This window comes from Lactuca serriola, chromosome 8, assembly GCF_051521515.1.
Source record: "Lactuca serriola cultivar US96UC23 chromosome 8, Lser_US96UC23_V15, whole genome shotgun sequence".
Lineage (NCBI taxonomy): Eukaryota > Viridiplantae > Streptophyta > Magnoliopsida > Asterales > Asteraceae > Lactuca > Lactuca serriola.
Window position 1 is genome coordinate 118461148 of NC_136415.1, and position 24574 is coordinate 118485721.

General features: G+C 36.0%; 3 long non-coding RNA genes across 3 annotated transcripts; 1 reads left to right on the forward strand and 2 right to left on the reverse strand.

Annotated features, from left to right (window-relative positions):
- Positions 1-2778: 2778 nt before the first annotated feature.
- LOC145069384 (uncharacterized) lies at positions 2779-4056 on the reverse strand. The gene is made up of 4 exons (XR_013689469.1): positions 3937-4056; positions 3656-3845; positions 3434-3587; positions 2779-3189 (listed from the first exon to the last, which is right to left on the reverse strand). It is a non-coding gene; the product is annotated as an uncharacterized LOC145069384 (long non-coding RNA).
- On the forward strand, positions 3956-4356 carry LOC145069383 (uncharacterized). Its single transcript, XR_013689468.1, has 3 exons — positions 3956-4023; positions 4091-4197; positions 4269-4356. It is a non-coding gene; the product is annotated as an uncharacterized LOC145069383 (long non-coding RNA).
- Positions 4192-7018, reverse strand: LOC145069385 (uncharacterized). Its single transcript, XR_013689470.1, has 5 exons — positions 6954-7018; positions 6223-6290; positions 5980-6131; positions 5579-5686; positions 4192-4355 (listed from the first exon to the last, which is right to left on the reverse strand). It is a non-coding gene; the product is annotated as an uncharacterized LOC145069385 (long non-coding RNA).
- Between the last annotated feature and the right edge of the window lie 17556 nt (positions 7019-24574).

The window sequence follows — 24574 nt, forward strand, 5'->3', positions numbered from 1 at the left end:
CATGTGTGACCTGTCTTTGTTTTTCACGAAAAAGATCGTTGCTCCCCATGGGGAACTGCTCGGACGTATAAACCTTCGGTCTAGTAGCTCCTGAAGCTATGTAGACGGCTTCTACATCTCGGGCGGAGCTAGCCAGTATGGTGCCTTAGCTATCAGAGCGGCACCCAGCACCAAAATCAATGCAGAACACTACTTGGCTCTCTGGAGCCACTCAAGGTAAATCCTCCGGGAAAGACATCCCAATAATCTCGTACGACCGACACACTACCAAAATATGTCGTAGCCTCAACCCTTGTATCCATGATATATGCTAAAAATCCTAAACAACCTTGCTGAAGAAGTCTCCTAGCCCTCGCAGCTAAATAGAGGGTTGGCCCCTGCGAGGCCCTCTCCCCATGAATAACCAGTTCTCCCCCACTTGGGGTTCGAACTCGCACCAGCTGACGCTCACAATCTATCATGGCGCCATTGGCCCCCAACCAGTCCATACTGACAATCAGTTTCAACCCTCGCAACGGTATCATAACCAGGTCGACACGGAACCTCTCCCTAAGCACGTTCAGGACACAGTCCTGATAAATCCTTGTTGAAATAGTGTCTAAGGTCATTAACTATTGGTAATATTTCTAATAATAACAAGGTCCTTTTGGGTTGCCCTTAAGACCCAAATTAAGTAGAATAAATAAAGGAGAAATTGGTTTATTAATTATTATGGTTAATAATTAATTAGAAAATAATTGGAAATATATTTTAGAAATATATTTTGGGAATTAATTAACAGTTTAATTAAATAAAGGGTTGATTGTTCATTAATCGATAGTTGGTTAATCATGAATGTCCAGAACCCTTATGGGATTAGGGTTGAATGAAATTCACTCCATCCTACATGGGAAAGGAGTGAAATTTCGTTGTTATGCCTCCATCCCACAAGTGAAGGAGTACTAAACCCTGGAAGGGATCCAAAGCTATAAATAGGGCCTTAGAGATTTCATTCCTCCTTACACCTTGGCTTGAAGTTTCCCCAACCCTTCTTCTTCCCCCTCTTAGAGACGATTTCTAACCCCTTTGGGGTTGGGAAGTTTACTCTTCTCCTAGTTATTTTATTCCACTCTTTGGTATCATTGGGTGTGATACCATTAGAGGGATTCGGGTTTGGGTCCTCTCGTCCAAGCAGCTTCATGAAGGATCAAGATCTCAAGTAAAAATATCAAGGGATACATAAGAGGTATGTTTTCTTCTTTGTTTTTATGTTTTCTAGGGTTGATGTAATTAGAATGAAGCCATAAATCCATAGGATGCATGTACACTGACGTATATCGTAGTTTCGATTTTTCCGCTGCCTAGTTTAGAATGTGTTTGATGCATAGAAAACTCAACAGTGGTATCAGAGCCATTGGTTCATGGTTAAATTCATCCTAGGTCCATATTTTCTACAAAACCTTGTTTGAAATTGAATGGTAGAAGAATAATTTAAAAATTCGTAATTATTAAAACCCTAGTCGTAGCTTACGACGTGACAGCTAGGAACTCACGACTTGAGCTTAGAAGAATTACGGTTTCGGATTTTCTTCCATTTTTCATATATGAAGGTTTATTAAATATGGATAATGTTGGGGCATGGAAATTTCTCTCCCAACATGTTCTTCATGAAATATATTATTATTCTCTCTCGTTCTTACTTTTTTCTTATGAACTCATATTATGTTCTTCGTGTTCATACTTCCAAAAACACGACTAATCTCAAGATATCTTTCTTCCGCATTCACCGTTCATTAGAAAATGGGTCTCTACAATTGGTATCAGAGCACAAAAATGGGTCTCTACAATTGATATCTTTCTAACGAACGGTGAATGCGGAAGAAAGATATCTTGAGATTAGTCGTGTTTTTGGAATTATGAACACGAAGAACATAATATGAGTTCATAAGAAAAAAGTAAGAACAAGAGAGAATAATAATATATTTCATGAAGAACATGGTGGGAGAGAAACTTTCCCTAAGTGGGGAGAACCCACCACTTTCTCTCTCTAGAATTACATTTTAAGAAGTGTAACTCTAACTAAGAAAAGTGAAATAAGCTAGCTAACTTAAGGAAATAAATGACCAACTCTCCCTTTATATAGGAGGGAGAGTATTTACACGATAAATACAATCACTACAAGAAAAAAGGCCTTTTACGACGCTCATTGCGCGTCGTAAATGGCTCAGACGACGCGCAAATGCGTGTCAAGGAAGGCCATGTCATAAAGATAGACAACGCGCACTTGCGCGTCGTCTAGAGACGACGCGCATTTACGACGTGCATTTACGACACGCATTTACGACGCGCAGTTACGACACGCAATGCGTATCAAGGAAGGCCCTGTCATAAAGGAAGACGACACGCATTCGCGTGTCGTAACCTTACGACGCGCATGTTAATGACACGCAATGCGTATCAAGAAAGCCCCTGTCAAGAAAGGCCATGTCATAAATGAAGATGACACACATTTTTGCGTATCGTAATTTTAAATTAAAAAAAAAATTATTTATGGATTTACTTATTTTCATATTAAATTTGCATTTTATGTCACATAATGGAAAATAAAATACCATATACAAATAATACAATGCATTGCACAAAAGTTAATGTTATACAAATAATCATTCGAATAGTACACAAATGTAATACTACAAATAATCATTCCAATAGTAGACAAATGTAAGATTTCAATATTTTTTATATAATTAACTAAATTATTAGCCAAATTTCTTAAAATACCAACATACTTTTCTATGAAGAGCATTAACACTATTCTTTTCCATCAAAAACTTCAAAACCTGCATAATTAATTTAATGTTTAATCAGCTACAGGTCAATAAGGTAGGTTTAAGCAAAAGAGGTTCATAGTAGTAAGATTTTACTTACCACTGTTGTTAATGACATTGAAAGAAGCAGCCCAACAAACACCCCCTCAGAAGGATTATTACTAAATGAAACCACAAACAAAGTTAAAAAGTCAAGTATTTTGTGACAACCCCGGAACCAGGGGCAAGGCTGTTTTTACCCATGGTATGACCTAATACATGATAATAAAGACTTGTTTAACAAAAAGAAAAATGATTTCTCACGTGACATCACTATTAAGAATTGATGAAAGAGGGTACTCCACACTGTATTGCCAACAAGCTTGACACCAACACCTAAAAGCTGGAAAAAACAATAACAGAAATAAAAATAAATGTAAGATTTGAGATAACAGATGCATAATTCACATGTCTACTTTTACCAATTTATTTTATGCAACATATATGCAGCTGACATGAATGAATTATACAACAAGTTAGGAGTAAAATAAGGGATGGTTGCATATTTAGTATGATAAATAAAGAGATTTGTGGCATAAGGGTGCATAAATAATAAAAAGCAAAAAGGAAGAGGAAAGCTGACTTACATAATCAGCAAATTTCTGAATTGGTGCTTTTAACATAATACATAAGAGTGGTCCCGAAGGGATAGCTGGCAGCAAAAAATCTCAGGCAAAAAAAATTCCAGGAGAAAACAGTTAGTACCTCAAAAGCAAAGGTTTTATAGGGTTAGGCATGCACCTGCAAGACAGGGACTAAGATTATAAGTGATGTGAATGGGACATAGTAATTAAAGGAATTTTTGTTACCATTGTTCCATGCATAGTGGTTGGGGTAGAGTGTTTTTCCATCATTGTTAACACGGAAGGGTCCAAGTTCTTCCATGGCTCCATATCCAAACAACAAGCATCCTAGCCCAGTAGAATACCTTCATTAATAGTGGTTCGATCTTACTCTAAATTTTGGTGCATTTGGATGATGATCTTTAGAATCTCCATTCTGATTCATGAATATTCTAATTAATTTGGTATTGTAGAATGTAGATTGGTATCTGCATTATTAAAGTTCATAGGACTTACTACTGACACACTTTTCTTTTTTTAATCATTAGCCTTATGCAGCTCTCAAAGCTAGAGAATATCTTGATAAGCCTGCAATACATGAGACAATGGTGAAGGTATGTAGATTATATCTTATATTTCCTACACAAATATAGACAACTGTATGCTGATGTCATTATGCAGGTTAGCGCTTATCTGCTTGGAGAATACAGCCATCTTTTGGCCAGACGACCTGGGTGTAGCCCAAAGGACATTTTTGTCATTATACATGAGAAGCTTCCTACTGTATCGTGAGTATTTCTATTTCTATACATCTATGTTTTCTTTTGTGATCATCATCTATTTTTTTTTGTTTCTACAGGACTCCAACAATATCCATTCTTCTCTCAACATACGCAAAGATTTTGATGCACTCTCAACCACCAGATCCCGAATTACAAAACCAGATCTAGGCAATATTCAGCAAGTGAGTTTATAATAAATAGGAGCTACACTTTTTTTTTGTATATGCAAAATTTGATAATATTTAATTTCACACACATTGACAGATATGAAACATGCATTGATACTGAGATACAACAAAGAGATGTACAGCTATTCATTTTCAATAGCACACTTGCAAAAATTTTAAACTTTTAAAACCCATCTTAGAAGGACTAAAGGTTAGAAAGGAGAAGTAATGAAGCTATGAGTTGAGAAAAGAGTAATCACAGCAAGGTCTCTAAAACAGACCTGCTGTTCAAAATGGATTTACTCCAAAATCTAAAACAGAAACATAGCTTTAACTAAATTTTATAGGAAACTATGATTATTCAGGATTCCAGAACTATAAAGAACTCCTTCTAACTCCAAAGGATGAATTAAATATGAATTTTACAAAAAGGTGTATCACTTCTGTCTCCAACAAGACAGTCAAGTGAGGTTGGCCAATTCTACCCAACTTGTAAGTAGAATTCGTCCATACCAAAATTCAGAGAAGTAAAGGACATACAAATGAAAGTCTCAGAGTTGGAATTGAATGAAAAGCATTTCCCAAGCTCCGGATATAAAATTCACATTGTGGACAATCACAACACTAGTAAAAGCTGGTGACTGCCCACTGATCTGGAGTCTGGATCAATTCTAACCAATTTATAATTGGAAATAACACCCCATCTGCTCCAGATCTTAAATTCATAATATCAGGAACATATAGAAACTTGGAATCACTCTGGATCCTTTTCCAAGCCTTATAAATGATGAAAACAAAATGACATATCAGAACAGACCCGAATCAGACCTAACAGCAAAGATTCCATTCTTGCACATAGATAAAGTCCTTACCAGTGAGGTTGGCCTGCTTAAGAAAGTTAGCCAACTCAATTTGTGAACTTTGGGAACTGGTTTGGGGTCCGTTTGAGTTCTATAGCTCAAGGTATGATTTTTACAATATGACTATAGATCTGATGGAAAACAGAATCATAGGCACCCGTGATTCCGTTTGAGTTCTATAGCTCAAGGTATGATTCAAAGCCCTTTATTTTAAAGACAAAAGATCTCAAATATACATGATAAGGTTTCTCACGAAGTGTGATCTTATGCTTGTTTTCTATATATAATCCAAAGAAACACAGCCATTAATTTAACCAAAAGAAACTCAACACAATTTAGATATCATGATTTGTTACTTACCCCTTTTCTGTCGGAAGGACGAGGTGCTAATTCCTTCTTGGTGACAACATGCCCTTTATTTAGACCCACAAAGAGTCCTGTGTTTGGCTGTTTTGGAGCCATTGGAACCTGAAAACATAAACATATATTAGCGTAAAGCAACATACACTTCACAACAGTTCATCAACTTAGCCTATGCAGTTTTAATTCAATATGACCTGAAAACCTTACAAGCCTCAGACTACAATCAAAATGCGCAATATATATTCTTATTAAACATGAAGATGATTACAAGATATAAATGAGTTTATGCGTGCCAATAAGTTTGTAAACACCAGCAAGCTTATAAGCACATGGAAAGCATCTCGGAACTATAAGAAGATGCGGGAAAACTAAAAGTACAATGAGGGACGAAAAACAACCTGGGCAAGAAGAATTTGAGACCAAGTAAACTTTAGTTGCTGTACATTTTACTTGCTTCTTGAAAGAAACCCCCAAATTCTTAACTCCACACCGGAGGAATATCACGTGATGTACGTCAACGAGGATGTAAGCCTGAAGTGGGCCCTCAATTCTACAATAACAAAAAGTGTATCTTGTTATATGTAACAATATGATGAAAACAATGTAAAAGGGGTTGAGTATTGAGGTGGTTTAGTAAATACTTTGCTTTCCAGACGAGATTCTATCAACTTCAGCTTCTCATCTAATTTAAACATCATCAGAGTTGGTTCTGTAAGAATAATTTCATGCAACAAATGTGATAGTCATACTAATTTAAACATCATCAGATTTGTTTCTATAAGCATGTGTAACTATTAACTCGAGAGTAACAACACAATATACTACTTGTCTTCATTTTCAGATAAGGTGCAATGGCGTTGCTGTTCAAGGTAATATCCAATATTTTTCCTATTTTTAAAATTACTAAATTACCAATATCACTTATCAGTGTGCATTCTATTCATTACCTATGTTAATGTTACAGGATCCAACAAAGATTTCAACGTATCGTGACAAAAGGTTTCCAGGAACACAATAAGAATATGAACACGCACTCCAAATTCAACAACCGTATACATTGGCAACATGTCTTTCTACACTACTGAAGAAAAAAATGGGATAAACCTTGTTTAAGAGATTTATCAATTTCTGAATCTAAGAGAAAAATTAATATTAGATCTGGAGGCTGATGAAGTTAAAGCAAAGAAGAACAAAGAAAGTTTTTTTTGGAGATTGTAATATGGCCTTATGATGTCTTCCAAACAGAACCGAGGCAGTTAGCCCAAAAGGGTAACACAGACTCATGTAACCCACAACTTCATCCAACTCATGCAAGTGGTGCACTTGGATTCATGGGATCTATTAATTGACCTACTTAAAGCTCATTGCATACCTCCCAGAGACTCGTTTATTATCTCTAAATATGATAGACAAACTAAACTTCAAGTCAAGAAACCTGCACAAAAAAGTGAACTTATTTTTATCACAGATTAACACATAAAACCCAATAAACAAAAAGAGAATCAGACCATATAAATTAGATATGAAATAGAACAGATAATGCTCATTAGAGAAAAGGAAGCAAAAGAGAACATTTCAATGAATCTAAAACCTATTTCCACTAACAATTAATCTTAAAAAATGAGAAGCTGGAGAGAGAACTAGCACATACCAAAGAGAATTTTCAACTGGGGAAGGAGAAAAAGAAAAAACAGAAAAAAAAAACAGAAACCCTAACCAACCTTGGTCGTTGAGATGATGGTGGAGCTTTTCCCTTAACGCAAAACCCTCCATGGTATCAAGCTCAATCTCTGTAGCCCTACGATCTGCCATGTCCAAATCTCTCTCATCCTCCAGAGAATCGTCCAACCCAACCGACCTTCATAGCCATTTCTATTGATTTCCAACTTGATATCATAAATTATGTTTCGACATGAGAGTGTGGGGAGGTTTCAAGAAGAACAGAGCAGAAGCAACAACGCAAAAGATAACATTAGGTATCGAGGGATAATTGAGTTTGATTAAAAAGGTTATAAAACTCGTAATAAAGGAAGACAAACCTCTGGAACAAATAAAGAAGTAGAATGTTGATGATGATTGACCATGGAGTTTCGAGACCTTGACTTTAATGGAGCTACTGTTCTACTTGATATGGAAATCACTCTAAACTGTACCCCTTTGATCAATTTCATGGCCTGGTGACCAAAAAACCTTCGATTTCACTAAGAACCGGAACCCTAGTTCCAACAATAGTCAATTTTTGGTATTTGATTGAGAGAGAGAGAGAGAGAGAGAGAGAGAGAGAGAGAAGAACGATTGAAAGAAGGTAGAGGAGAGCATGGCGGGGTTTTTAATTTTTTCAGAATTTAATTTCCCCCTTTCCCCCACTATTAAAGGATGGAACGCGCGTTCCATTAAAAAATATAAAGCGACACCCTTAGACGACGCGCATTTTATTATAGGTGCCCTCCGTGTTATTTTTAGACACTAATTTAAGGGCGCGCAATAATGCGTGTCTTCTATCCTTAAATTTTTTGAAGAGATGACATTTTTCTAATGTCACTCTCCTTTGCGTAACATAGATCAATGAGCGTCGTATTTTGCGCGTCGTAAAAGGCCTTTTTTCTTGTAGTGAATAAAGGGAAAATATAACCTAACTATCACTCATTATTTGTGGAGCATTTACATGCCCCAACATTCTCACCCTAAATGCTTACAAATGATGAGAGATTGTAACGTCCCAAAATTCAAGACTTAAAATTTCTTTTAATAAAATATTACTTAAAGTAAAATCATCGTTTCAAAACATAAACAGAGTATTAGTTTTCAAAACACATGTTCATTATCAGAGTAAAACATTCCCAGGCTGACTAATCTATGGTGTGTGCCATGCGATCATCCCGAGCTCCATCATCCGCTACCGGAAGCACCTGAAACCAAAACTGAAAACCGTAAGCACGAAGCTTAGTGAGTTCCCCAGATACCACATACCATACAAACCATTCATAGCCAAGAACCATACATAACCGACTTATCCATAATCAAGTAAGGTGCTATGTGCCAAATATAGTCTTGCCATTATGCCACGGGCTACGCGTGGTCTTCCTGGTCAAGCCTAGGCCGCTCCCTAGGTCTTACAGACAAGTGCCAAGGGCCACCCCCTGGTCTTACATACATGTGCCAAGGGCTACCCCTGGTCTTCTATGCAAGTATCACAAAGACAACCATACATACTACTCTACTTAGCTAAACAACATACAGTGTGCCAGAAGCCACCTCCTGGTCTTTCATATATAATAGCATACAATGCGCCAGGAGCCACCTCCTGGTCTTTCATACATATTGCCTAGGGCTAACCCCCGGGTCTTCCTATCATCCATAATAACATACTGTATGCCAGGAGCCGCCCCCTGGTCTTTCATGCATATTGCTTAGGGCTAACCCCCGGGTCTTCCTACCATACATAATAACATATTGTGTGCCAGGAGCCGCCCCCTGGTCTTTCATGCATATTGCCTAGGGCTAACCCCTGGGTCTTCCTACCATACATAATAACATACTGTGTGCCAGAAGCCGCCCCTGGTCTTTCATGCATATTCTAAATGGGTCGGCATTGGTGCCTTAGACTCATACAAACAGTGAGGAGACTCACCTCGCACTGCTGAACTCTGCTGATAATCCTCTGGCTGCTAACCGACAGCTCTCTGAACTACTGCTCCACTAGCTCCCCGAGCTACCAATATCAATGCAACACTTAGTCTAACTATCCCCAGAAAGTCAACTAATTCAACTCTGGTCAAGGTCAAAGTCCTGGTCAAAGTCAACCTTCCAGGTCAACCCTACTCGCCGAGTCACCCTATTGACTCGCTGAGTTCATGTGTTCAGAGTCCTCCTGTTAGCGACTCGACTCGCCGAGTCAGTCCATGACTCGCCGAGTCTACCGATTACCGAGTCCTGACCTGTCCAACTCACCGAGTCTCCATTCGACTCACTGTTTCGAGTCTCAACTCGAAGGGTTTGGGGTTTCGCGACCTGACTCGCCGAGTCCAAGAACAAACTCGCCGAGTCCAAGACAATCTTCATCCAACTTGGCGAGTTGTTCTTCCAACTCGCCGAGTTCATGCCCAACTTCATCCGACTCGACAAGTTGTTCATCCCACTCGTCGAGTTCCTCCTCATCTTCAAGCTACTCGCCGAGTCCACTCAAAGGACTCGCCGAGTCCATCCGGTCCTTCATACATGCAGAGGACTTTTGATTCATGCAGGGACTCAAATCTTTAGATCTACCCTTCCTAAGCCTATTCCTCACGTAAAGTTGCAAACTTTACATGTAGAGAAGGAGGTCTAAGAAAAATACACCATAAAATAGGGTTTAAGGCAAGGAGGCTCCATAATCAACTCAAGGGCTCCTACTTTATGCTTCTCAAGACCATAATATGCTTAGATCTGAAGTAGCGACATCAGATCTGGCTTCTAAATCAAAATAATAACATTATGGCTAAAAAGCCCCGACAACCACACATAGATCTAGGTGCAAAAAGGGTCCAGGAACTAGTTTATTACCTCCAAATGCTCAGAATGAACTCACAATCCCATATCTATAGTCCCTTCTTGCTCCTCCAAGTTCCTTCTTCCTTCTCCAAGCTTTAATGCACCTTCCAAGGAAATAAATGGCTCAATTAAAGGATATGACGGCTAGGGTTTGGTATCCAGGGCTAAAGAGGCAGTAAGGAACCCTAGGAAGAAGATTAAGACGTTTATATAGGCTCCAAGTCCCGAATTTAGGGTTTTCCACGCACAGACCAGACTCGCCGAGTCACCTTGGCCGACTCGCTGAGTCGGTCACTTACTCCTCAACCCGGATCCCGCTCGAACTCGCTGAGTTCCTCCTTGGACTCGCCGAGTCGCCCCTAAAAATTAGGGTTTTCTTTCCTTTCTTGGCCTCCAAAACTTTGGGTGTTACAGAGATATAATAAGTGATACAAGGCTATAATAAAGTAATCCAACTAGCAAGTGTGGTAATAAAATGAAATCAAGTGCTGAAATGTCTTTGAAACTCTGAAGTGTTTGTGAAGTTTGACATTGGCCATGAATCTCTGAAATGAAGGTCTTCGGCTTCAAAGCACAACCAATGAAGCAGAAAAGATAAGATCTAAATCTTCAAACAAGTCATAATCACCCGAAGAAGGAGGTCACCATGAGCATGTAGAAGATCCAATAAAAGAAACACTTCGTCTTCAAAAGTCTAAAAAACATCTCGAGTTCTGGAATCATAATACACCGAAATTCTTCAAAGAATAACCTGCTAAAAATGTGAAGCATCCAAAAAATGTAGTCCGGATAAAGATAATGTGAGTCCAAACACATGGTCCAGCGATGCCAAAAATTTGATCCAAGGATCAAAAATAAGTGCCACGTCACATCGCCAAAATAATCTTTGTCTTCAACATATCACAAATCCAAACTCGTGAAACCATAAGAACTGAACCACATGCAAACACAAAATCATCCTGTGGTAGAGTCCGAATAATAAATAATCTGAATCATAAAACATCGAGTAATGCCAAAAATTCGATCCGTGAAGACCAAAATAAGTTCCACATCACATCATTAAATAAATAATTGTCTTCAGAAGTCTTCAAAATCCAAACTCAAACAATAATAACCAAATTCGGATGATATTCTCTCCTTATTTTTGATAACCAATGACCGGATATCAGAAATCAACAAATCATCGGATGGAGAGTGTCGGATACCAAAAGCTAAGAGAAGCTCTCCCTAGATGTATGAAGGGTCTCGATGAGAAAGAATAAAATAAATACTCTTGCGGTCATGAGAAGGCAGGTGATATAGTTGTTGAAGTTGTGCTGAGAAAATCTGTTGTGCCAAAAATAATATCCAAACTGCGGTGTCGGAACACTTAAAGTGGTCTTCAATATAGAATAAAGTGTTGGATTAATGTCTAAGTCCATAACTATATTTGGTATGTACTTGACCCGACCCGGCATGGTCCATTTGGGTTGCACTTCACCGACACAATTTATATGGATAATCTTTTGAGAATAGTATGTTTATGATTAATATTAATATGTTATAAGTTCTAATATATTAATATGGAATCATATTATTTAATTAGTATTGATCAAGAATTAATTTATAATTAATTAAGTGATCAAAAGGAACTAATTAAATATGGACTCTTATATATATGGAATGGGCCAAGTTCATTTAGGTTGGGCTAAGCTTTCATGGATAGTCCATGGAGTGTTTAACCCATGGATCCTAGGAAATGAAAGGTCATGGGTATTAGGGTTTAACCCTAATCCTCCATACTATATAAAGATGTCTTTGGTTGGTGAAATTGGCACTAGTGTGGATACACTAAAGAAGGGCTAGCCAATTTCACTATAGAGAACCAAGTAATCATATTCTCTAAAGTATTCCAAGGTGTCTTGGTGATTTGTGATTCCACTTGAGGCTTCCACACTATTGGGGCTAAGCTCTTAAAGCTTGAAGACATCAAGCTACATCAAAAGGTATGTATTCTATCTTGTTACATTCATAGTTTTTGTATGCTAGATTAGGATAATACCTTGGATGTTCTTATTTGCATGTATAATAGAGAAAACATAGATCCAAGGTATTTAGGGTTGCATGTACACTTAGGAAGTGTTAGAATGCTCAAAACCCAACAGTGGTATCAGAGCCACGGGTTGTTTTCTGTTATATTGATGCAAATATTTTATTTTCAAAGTTGAAAAAAAAAAACATGAAGTTTGTCAAATTTTAAGATAATTACTTGTTCTTGTGAAAAACTAATTATTTGTAAAATTTGAATAATTTGCTTTATGAGTTGAATTAGGTCAAATTTAATAAAAGATAAAATAATATGATTATTTTATTAGTTTTAAAAGTTTGATCTAAAGAGTTTTATTTTTTGAAACCTCCATAAGTTATGGATATGAAAAGGTTTTAAAAAAAAATTGATTCAAAGTTTTTTTGGAGTTACAAAATTTGGTGTTAATGTTTTAAAGGATTCCATAACTTAAGAATAAGTTATGGATCACCAAAAGTTTTTTGTGTTACCTTGTTTTATGAGTAAATTTAGATTAATGAATAAAATTATGTGATAGTTGGTTTTAATCCAAATTAATCTAAGAATTGATTCTAAAATGTGTTTTTGTAACTTGTCCTCAAGTTATATGAAAAGTCACATTTAAGAATCATAAAACTCATAAAAATTGGCAAAGGTTACAAAAATGAAGAGTCTAGTTCTAATTAAATGGTTTTATGACTCCATAACTTGTCCTCAAGTTATGGAGGACCAAGAGTCTCTTCATTTAATAAAATAAAATAAAATAAAATAAAGGTGTAACCTTAATTAATTCCATAAGTTATAAAATAAAGAAAAGTTAATTCTTTTATTAGTTTAAAGTCTTCCATAACTTGTCCTCAAGTTATGGAACTTGAAGAGTTTTTGGATTAAAACTACTTTAAACACATAAGTTATGGAATTAATTAGTTTTGAATAGTTTCAAAACTTGCCCTCAAGTTTTGGAATTTGAAAAGTTTTCAAGTATGAATACTTTAATTCCAAGTTAGCCCTTAGAATTTTAAAAGTTAAAATTCAACCCTTATACTTTATAATATTATAAGTTAATAATTTATATATGTATAAGAGTAAAGTCAGTCTTACCGCTAGTACGCCTCATTCACGAAGCCGGTCTATAAGGTGGGTATAAGGTTGTTGCCTATAAAATGGCAACTTAATGGGTGTCCACTCTCACCCACCGCTTGCTTGACTGGTGGAGGGTCGTTAGCCAAACGGGTTTGACAGGACTAGAATTCTCCCTTCATTAAAAGTATTAATGATAATACTAAGTAACTGAACTCTTAATAATACCCAATCTTAGTTACTTAGGAAAAATGTGAATAAGGTGCTAACCCATGAAATTACACTTTACACTTTGTCTAAGTCGTTAATGGAGCGTGTGTGGTTAACCGGCACACTAACTTGGACTTAACAAGGTAGGTAAAGGGTGACTTAATATTTATCATAGTATCGATCGAGCGTGTGTGGTTAACCGGCACATCAATTGAGGGGTAATTTATTAAGAGTACCAAGTGATTTGCATGGTTACTTCACACCTTGTTTTGTGATCCTCGGCATCCCAGTCACAAAACCTGAAGGGCACACTCGAGATTGAAACATGCCTTTGAAAAGTTCAATGAATCTCAAAGATCTAGGAGTTTCAAAACCAATTAAAACCTAATGATTCATTTCGTTTATCTTGGTGGAAATTGGTGAATCGTCATTCACCTACCTTCAAATATTTTATAGCTTGGATTACGGCATACCTCTTCTAAGTTATAAAATAGTTTGTTGGGTCCTAGCCTTAATATTTCATATTGGGTGTCATATTAAGGACTTTAAATCAACTATCTTGAATATCTCCCAAAAGATGTCTGTAATAGACACCTATGATCTTCCCAAATCTAGTGAAACAAGGTTTCCTAAATGAAGATGATGTCCTTTGGAAATCATACTTCTTTCACCTCCTCCAATTATTCTCCCCAACCCACAAGTTCTTGAAAAGTTTAAGGTCACTCAAGCCCTATTGGCAAGGCAAGGTCTAGGTGTGAACACATCTTGGAGATGTAGTCACATATTGACAAGCCGGGAGAGTTGGGTGTCAAAGTCTTGAGAAAGTTGGTGGTTCAATCACTTTCTAAGTCACATAGTGAGTTCCTTTGGGACACCTATGAAACAGACTATGACAAGACCCTTAATGATCTTATCTATTTGCTAAGATCAACTTCCTAAAACTTTATGGACATTGACAATGATGACATTGGATATCCAGTAAAGCATTCTCTTCCCAATGGAAAGGGACCAGCCATAGTCAACTCGGTTGACCAAATGGTAAAGAGAAAAGCTAAGTCTGTGATAGTCCCGTGTACCATTATCAAAGGGTCCATATGTTTATATTGCCAAGGGAAGGGGCATTGGTTGCGAAGCTGCCAAATTTACCTAAGGATGTTAAAGTCAATAAGTTTGACTCTACTTCAGGTAAATTCCACTATCTGACTCTGCTAAGTTTCTATTCTGAGATTCCTGATACATGATGTGACTGGGTCACATGGTGATGTTTTAAGAATCAAAGAAAAGTGAAGAAACTTAAAGAAAGAATATGTTGAATCTGATGGCGTAGATGGATTTCTATCGCGTAGTTTGAAGATCGGATTCTTGAGCTACTTCTTAGGAGTTATGAGATATTGCCTAGGAATAGATAACAACAAGTTTTCATATGGATTGTAAGGATAAGTTTTTCCACAAAGTTCTAAAATAAAAGAAAATTTTTGATTTTATTTATTTTAAAATATCCTTACAATGGCATCTGTGGAAATTTTTGTTGCTTATAAGATTCCATTAATAGCAAGAGTGGAAGTATGAAATTGATTCTTTCATCTGTGGTAATGTCTAAATTTACCAAATAAGGAAAAATTCTCATCACCCAAGTTTCAATTGGACCGGAACTTGGAATCATGCAAGTTGTATAGCATGATGAATGAGAACTTTCAAGTATTAGAAAATTAAGACTAACTACTTGTTCACATGGATGTGTGAGTCAAGTAAAGGACTAAGGGATCGAGTACACATTCTTGAGCATTGACTAAGTCCACCACAAAAGATTGATAAGACTATTCGTCATAGTTTACTAAAGCTAAGTAAATATGATTATACTTACAAGCTTAAGTGTAACTCTGAGACATTGGAAAAGGTTCCAATGTATGGCAGGGCGAATAAGAAGAATCAAATTAGGCAGAAGGATAAAAGTTTCTCATATCTGAAAAGATGGGAGAGTACTTTAGTATTAGTTTTGTGATCATCTTAATGATTAAGAAAACATATCAAAATTAGTTCTCTAAGGAAATCTTAGTGCATTCTTATGACTAAGAAGAGGAACTTGAATTGTTGAAATGGTTAAATCAAGAAGATGAGTCATACTTCGTTCCAATACAAGTCTTAGAGTCATACTCCAAGATTGTCATTTGAGTGACATGTCTTAAAGAAGGTTTAAAACACTTGTCAAATGTAAGAGTAAAAGTTTTCTACTCTTGTACATTTGAAATTGATAAGTTGTGTTGTTTTGGATAAAACAAAGACCAACTTAGGCCAATTGGGTAAAGTGTTTTTCTTGATTAGAATCCGCACTATCTCTTGGATGTTTGACAAGGGAGTCTTATATGTCAAGAGGACAGTGGGAGTCTTAAAGGTCTTGAAAGTCTCAAGAAATAATCAAGAATAAAACCTGAAGTTCTTCACTAGCACACAACTTGAGGTTTATAACCTATCGTGTTGACATATCTGTGCCCATTCCAGTTAAAGTTGGCTTTGCATATGAGTTCTTAGAGTTCTCAGTTTGTTGCATAACAACATGGAAGCAATGGCAGGCCCTTGAGCTGCCAGGTGGCAAGAAGTTAAGATTGAGTTCAATCCATATGGTTTTGGATTTGTCATTATCTTTGTCTTGTGATTATGGTTTGACAAATTCATATGGGTAGGAACTCATACACCATATAAATCTAAGTGTCATAAGGTTTCTCTCCGATTCATGAAAATGATGGTGAGGAAACGCTTTCATTAAGTAGATTTTACGAAGATATCAATTGTGTTATTTGCATTTTCAAAAGTCGTTAGTGGAGCGCGTGTGGTTAACCGGCACACTAACATGGACTTGTGAGAAATGGCAAATGCCTAAGCAATTGAGACCATGATTATGGTATCCCTTTTCATGGTTCTTGAAATTGCTTAGACACACAGGTGAGCTATCTACGGAAAGGGTGTATGAATCTAAATTTCAGACTGTCCAGCTGATTTCTGAGTACATGTCAAAGCTAGTGGGAGCATAAGTGTTATGCTAATAATCATCATGTTAGTGGGAGCATGATAATTATGATAAGTATTGCAAGTTAGCAATGTTAATTATAGAAAACAAAAGTTTCAATTGGGAAAAAGTTGTTTTGCTATAATTAAGGGAGAGGAAATTATGCTTCATCTCAAATCTATAAGCTTAGATCGTGAGGTTTTAATCATTTAGTCAAGGATATATATGAATTTCATGTTGGAATGGCTCAACATAAGGAAATTCTGTATATGGGTCCATTATTTGCGTTCTAAAATTCGATTATGATTACGGCATCCCTTTTCATAATCTGAATTATGAGAACTTGGCAAATTGAAATGGAAATATTATAGCAAAAGACTGGTTTAGTCTTTATGTAAGACATCATGAATCGTGTCCCATACGCTTCGGATATAGGATCGATTACATGTGCTATATTCATCCGTTCTAAAATTTTCCAAATGCCTGGGGTATTAAGAAGGGAAAAGGTTTAGAACTGGATATGACTAAAAGGATTAAACAATTGTCGAGGACAATCTAAGGTTTACCAAAGATTGGTTACTCAAGGACAATTAGAAGTATAGTGATAATTCTGGAAGGAGCATATTGACATAATCTGTAAGGAGGCAACTCTTGTTCAGAAGTGATAGTCAAAATGGAATCTGGAAATGTTTCAAAGTTAGAATTTTCAATCTATGTAAGATTAAGGAAACTTAATGCAAGAAGGATATTTCCAAGGAGTTGATCTCCTTTGGAATACTCTGTAATGATTGTTGCCAAGTCTTTGTGACTTTGTGCATAATCGTTACAAGAGGATCAATGCATATAAGTTTAGAATCTAACAGATTTCTATAAATGGCATGAATTTGGAATTCTTGCATTTGCAGTAAGGATTTGGGAGTGTGAAAAGAGAATCATTGAAGTTATGTTCAATTGATCTAGTTCACAAAGTAAAGATCATAGACAAACATAGTATGCATACTTGGTGTGTGGCATGACTAGTGTTTAAGAAAACATAGTGTACATGCTTGGAGCATGGGACAACTATTGTTTTAAATTCAAGAATAAAGTTGATAGCTGAAACAGTATACAATGAATAATGTGTAATCATATGGTGATAAATAAAAGGTGTTTTATTTATGTTCAAAGGGTTGATACCATATTGGATTCAATTATTATTGTGTTTTACTTTGCATGTTTTGACTTCCCGAATAAACTAGGTTATTCTTCCAGAATGACTAAGTTATTCAAACCATCCACAGTCGGTCATATGTTGGAAGTAGATATGAATTAAGACTGTCATGGGTTGGCATGTAGAGGTCTAAGGTGTTGGACAAAGGGCTACAACACTCATGAGTGCTCATAAGTTCTGAGTATTGGATTCAACCCGCGCTCATTGGAATCACTTCATGGATTTTATCACGAGTGATCATGAGACGATAATATCTTATATTCTTCAAACCTAGAGATATGAGTTGTTACTATGAGTTGATAGTACATTGATTGCACGAAAACACATTTGGTAACTCGATGCTATAAAACGTGCCTTTGTGTATGATTCAACAAGTAGTAGAACAAGCCATATGAGTCGAAGTTTATCCGTTCCTTTTACCTTCGGGATAAAAGCGATATCTGTGGGCCCCTCGATGATTTGATGATGACAAATGGAAGTGCTCGGCCGGGCCAGGACTGATTTGATTCGTTCAATTAGTCAGTCGTCAAAAATCGCAAATCGGGAAACAACAAATGGACAGAGAGAATGATTATAATCCATGTCTCAGTCCATATGATATCTAGAATGGAGGAATATATGATCCCTTATCTAATGGACAAGTCACTGAAAAAGGTCAGAGTTCATCTACAAGGTCAGAGTACGACAGAAGCTTTTGAGAGCTACGATTGCCAGTTAGGTTTGAACTCATACGCAATAATAGTTTTAGACTTATCCAAGTGGGAGACTGTTGGATTAATGTCTAAGTCCATAACTATATTTGGTATGTACTTGACCCGACCCGGCATGGTCCATTTGGGTTGCACTTCACCGACACAATTTATATGGATAAACTTTTGAGAATAGTATGTTTATGATTAATATTAATATGTTATAAGTTCTAATATATTAATATGGAATCATATTATTTAATTAGTATTGATCAAGAATTAATTTATAATTAATTAAGTGATCAAAAGGAACTAATTAAATATGGACTCTTATATGTATGGAATGGGCCAAGTTCATTTAGGTTGGGCTAAGCTTTCATGGATAGTCCATGGAGTGTTTAATCCATGGATCCTAGGAAATGAAAGGTCATGGGTATTAGGGTTTAACCCTAATCCTCCATACTATATAAAGATGTCTTTGGTTGGTGAAATTGGCACTAGTGTGGATACACTAAAGAAGGGCTAGCCAATTTCACTAGAGAGAACCAAGTAATCATATTCTCTAAAGTATTCCAAGGTGTCTTGGTGATTTGTGATTCCACTTGAGGCTTCCACACTATTGGGGCTAAGCTCTTAAAGTTTGAAGACATCAAGCTACATCAAAAGGTATGTATTCTATCTTGTTACATTCATAGTTTTTGTATGCTAGATTAGGATAATACCTTGGATGTTCTTATTTGCATGTATAATAGAGAAAACATAGATCCAAGGTATTTAGGGTTTCATGTACACTTAGGAAGTGTTAGAATGCTCAAAACCCAACATAAAGTCCACATGCTCAAGATACATGATTCGTCAACCAAAAATCAAGAGCTCCAAGTCATAATATCCCATAAAGTGAAGAATGCGAAACAACTTTGTTGATCAATCGCCGTTCTGGTGCAAGCATCACAAAAGATAATATGAAGTCCGACTGTGGTAAGAGTATTCTTCCAATAATAATAACCGGCATGAAATGAATAACCAATGTGACAATCCATGGGTAGGTGGTGGAAAAAATTGGTGTTACAAAAATAATTGGTTTTAATAAAAAAAATGGTTAAATAAAAAAATGGTGTTAAAAAAAATAATTGGCTAAATAAAAAAATTGGCGTTAAAAAAACATAACTGAATAAAAAAATAACTAAAAAAAATAAAATAAAATAAATTGAATAAATATAAAAAAGAGGCTTAAAAAATAAGAAGGCTAAAAAGAAGGGGGGTGATGAGAAGGGAGGAAAAAAAAGGAGGGGAGGAGGGGAGAAGGAGAAGGAAGAAGGAGGGGCGCTGGAGAGAGGATGTGGAGATGGAGAATCTGAAGTCTGAGGGTTGATTGCGGGTCTAAAGGGAAGGTGGAGGAGTGGGTTCGGATGAGAGGGTGGGGGTGAGGCGGAGTGATAAGGTGGCTGCGGGTTAAGGCTAGGTGCGGATGGGAGTCTTGGGTGCGGACGGTGGAACTGCGGTGCGAGGTAAGCAAGGGTAGTTGTGGTAGGTGCGAGTAGGCTGTCCGAAGTGGAGTGTGCGAGTGCTTGCGAACCTAGGCTTCGGTCCGAGGCTGCGGTCCGAGCAAGAAGAAGATAGCGACTTTGGTCAGCAGGGAAGGCAAGGGAAGGGCTGCGGTCTCTTGGCTGCGGACCAAGAGGCTGCGGATGGAACATTATAACCTCGGATCAAAGGCTAAGAAGGGTTGCTAAGAGGCTTCTCAGGGGACTCCGGTAGGCAGTTTTTGGTTGCGGTTCGGGGGTCCGGAAATGGCTGAACAGGTGACGAAAAATGCTATTTTTTCATTAAAAATGGTACCGCAAAGGCCATTTATTCATATTTTAATAAGAGAATCTTTTTATAAAGCATTTATCTCAACAAGTGGGTCTTAGGAAGGCAAAAAGAATAGTATATAGGGGGTTTTTTGGGGACAAAAGGTGATGGGATTTGTCATAGCCACATGGTTTTTGCTTGGGAAGGCAAAATATGAGTGAATTACTTTTTACCCAAAAGAGCAAAAAGGACAAAGTGCTTTTTACAAACACAATTTACTTCGAAGTGGTCTTCAACATTATATTCACAATAGGAAAAGTTTGAAGAATAGAAACTTGATACCTCTTGTGAAGAAAAAGTTGTTGGGAGAGAAAATAAAATCCACTTCTCTTGAAAATAAGCCCATTAAATATGTGTCTTCTCATCCAAAAAAAAAAAGAAGTTCGTGGAGAATCTCTTCAACACTTTGGAGACCACAAAAATAATTTCTTCACCAAATTTCTTCATTTCTTCAACAGCAAAAATTGTAAGAACTTCAAGAACATCTTCTTCCAGCAATAAATAGAACGAGCAACAGCAACAACAATTTATTTTATTGAGATAAAATCACCCATAAGATAGAATTAAGAAAGAACTTCATAAAAAAAATTCTGGTTTGAAACCCGAAAATTTTTCTTGCAGAAACACGGAAAAATCACAAGATAATCACCGAACGAGAGTCGTTCCCTTGAACTAATCATGAGATCTTCAAGGTACGGCTCTGATACCAATTGTAGAGACCCATTTTTCTAACGAACGGTGGATGCGGAAGAAAGATATCTTGAGATTAGTCGTGTTTTTGGAAGTATGAACACGAAGAACATAATATGAGTTCATAAGAAAAAAATAAGAACAAGAGAGAATAATAACATATTTCATGAAGAACATGGTGGGAGAGAAACTCTCCCTAGGTGGGGGGAACCCACCACTTTCTCTCTCTAGAATTACATTTTAAGAAGTGTAACTCTAACTAAGAAAAGTGAAATGAGCTAGCTAACTTAAGGAAATAAATGACTAACTCTCCCTTTATATAGGAGGGAGAGTATTTACACCATAAATACAATAAAGGGAAAATATAACCTAACTATCGCTCATTATTTGTGGAGCATTTACATGCCCCAACAGATAAATACCATATTTAAAATGTTTTAAATTTAGAAAATTGATAAATATTATTTAAATGAGTTTATTTGAATTTGAATAATTATTTATTTATTTGAATAGTGAATTTAAATATTTAATATTATTTATAATAGGGATTTATAAATTTGAATATTAAACCCTCATGATTAATTAATCGTTACATTGCGCCCTCGTACTTTATTATATGTGTATATATATATATATATATATATATATATATATATATATATATATATATATATATATATATATTAGAATTGTATCTATTATATGTATAAGAAAGTTATATTATGCGTCCTCGTTTGTTTTAAATATTGAATTTGAATATTAAACCCTCGTGATTTATTAATTGTTACATTGGGCCCTCGTAATTAATTATAATTAATAATAGACAACTAAAATTAAAATATTTTAAATTTAACCCTTGTTATATATATATATATATATATATATATATATATATATATATATATATATATATATATATATATATATATATATTAGAATGGTATCTATTACATGTATAAGAAAGCTATAACATGCGCCCTCGTATGTTTTAAATATTGACATTGTCAGTTTTACCATGACTAGGCTCACTCATTCTAATGTCGGGGGTTTAAGGAGGTCTCTATCATTCCTAACGAGGTCAATTTTTAATATGCTTCGCGCTTACCACCCACACCAGCCTATTGCATTTTTATAATAGAGTTGCCGAAAGGGTTTGATAGTGATAATGGTCAATCTAAAAGTATTCTAAATACAAGTATAAAATAAAAACCCATTTTATTAAGAGAATGTGAGTTTATATTATTGATGAAAATTGCACATTCTTTTTATATTCTGTTGGTGGAGCTCGTGTGGTTAAGGGATATATCAATCTAAGGTATAGTTGAGAATGATATGGAACTCGCGAATCTTATGTGTAACTTGAGCCGGGGACCATGCAATTTTGCAAGGTTAATTGTCAATCTATTTAATGTGAATCTTATGTTATCCATACAAGTTACACATTTTCTTTATAACTTGTTGATGGAGCTCGCGTGGTTAACCGACACGACAATTTGAGAGTATATGTAGAGAATGATGTGGAAATCGAGAATCTCAAGCGTAATTTGAGCCGAGGACCACACGATTTTGTATGGTCAATTCACCATCTGTTTAGTGATCCACAGCGACCCTGTCATTGAATTTGAGATGAACATAATTCGAGATTAACATGCCATTGATAGTCAATGAATCTCAAAGATCTAGGAATTTCATAGTGATCGAAATTGGCAAAGGGTTTTGTCTGCCTAAATAACTCTGTGGTGTGTTTACGGCATCCTTTACGCATCATGGAGCCAAATATGGATCCTAGGCTTCTAAAATAATTTTATTTAGAGTGATTATTTTCTAAGGATAAGTAAAACAAACTATAATGGAATTTTATATTGAATGATGTCTATAACATTATCCACTAAAGTCTACTGCTTCAAAACCTTTGAAAGGATTAGCTATGAGGATGATCAATCTTGTCAATTTCGTAGTTTGGGAATAGTTCTCATGAACGAAAGGAAAGATCATGCCTTTGTTAAAGCTCTTCTTAGGTTACTTTAAACATTCTAAATTATTAGAAAGAGAAATTATCAAATTTACGTTGACATATTGAAGTAAAATGGAATTTCGTTGAGTTAGAACTTGACTAGGGTTAGTCAACTAGCTGACATGAACATATAATCAATTCATTTTGATTTTGATATGAATAACTTGGAATGACCATGAAGGAGTTGTGTGGCATGTTGAGGTTTCCTTTTGGAACTAAAATGTCCAATCATAGAAACTCATACTTCAAAACACTCCCATATTTTACTATCATGACTAGAAGTGTCAAGAAGAAGAAATCCATTTGCCCATGGTTTAAAAGGCGATTAGTGTTGGTATGCCTAATCTAGGCCCTAATACCTAGGACAAAGGAAGGCTTATTCTAAGACAAGTTCTGATAACTGCTTTTTTCCGTAGTAAGAAAAGGACAGAGATATCAAAGTTACCCAAATGTATATTTGAGGTGAAAGGATTGGAACATGAAGAAGTTAAATTTGATCATGGATCACGAGCCCATGCTACTTTCCATTAGATCAAAAGATAACTAGTTCCCCCGTGTTTAGTATTCAATCAAATATATGGATTTATAATGCCATCAGAACATTACTTCTAAACTTTGAGTATTTTACTAAGGATTAAGAACTTACATTCGCAAGGATGTGCAGTTGCTAAAATGAAGTAAGAAGACTGAAACATGGAGAAGATAATTTGATCATGAATGCCAAGCCCTCCTATATTCATATGATCAAAGGGCAATTCTCTTCAAATGGTTAGTCTATGGTATTATAATTGAAATTGATTATACTATGATTTATGAGATAGTTCTGACTTATTTAAATGTTGAGCTTTCTAACATGTTAAAAGAAAGTCATGAAATATATGAAGCTAGTATAGCAGCAATAGTTCAAAATTGATTCAAATATTTGAATAAGGTGTGTTATTGTGAATATATGTTGATGTTAGTTCAACTAATAGATTGTTCAGATTGGCCATAATAAGTTTTTATTCAAATACATCCAAAGTTTTGGGTGAAATGTATTTGTGGAATCATAGTCTTGTTTATCAAGATAGATGATGAATGCATCACTGGGTGATGTGAGTATTAGTTGGAATTAGTTCACACTAATGGACCATTCAGATAAACCACGATACATGGTGAGACCAACTTCGTATGAATGTGAGTCTCGAACCTTTCAGGTTTTTAGAGCTCTCATAAAGCTAAGTTAAGAATCAGTTGGGCAATAGGATGAGACACTCATAGTGATAATCTAAGTCCAAACTTTATCTATCATCGAAGTAATTGTGAAAGAGTTTCATGGTCTATCTCCACCCAAGACATTGGCACTAGGAAGTGTTTGTTGGATAGAGGAACAAATTGTTGATTGATTTTATACCAGATGAGTCACATTATGCATACTAACAAATCATGGATTAGACCATGAATAGTGTTACGAGAAGTCATTTGGTCATGTACCAACTAAGTAGGTTCATGAAACACTTTATGGTATGCGAAGTGGGATTTAGTCCTCATTACCACATATGTAAGTCTACGATTATGAGGCTTACGCTCGTCGTTAAGCACTTGAAAATTTAGGACTTTGATTAGAGTGTGTTAAATCGTTAGAGACCCCATCAATAATTTTGGATAATTGTTTAACAATCCTTCTGA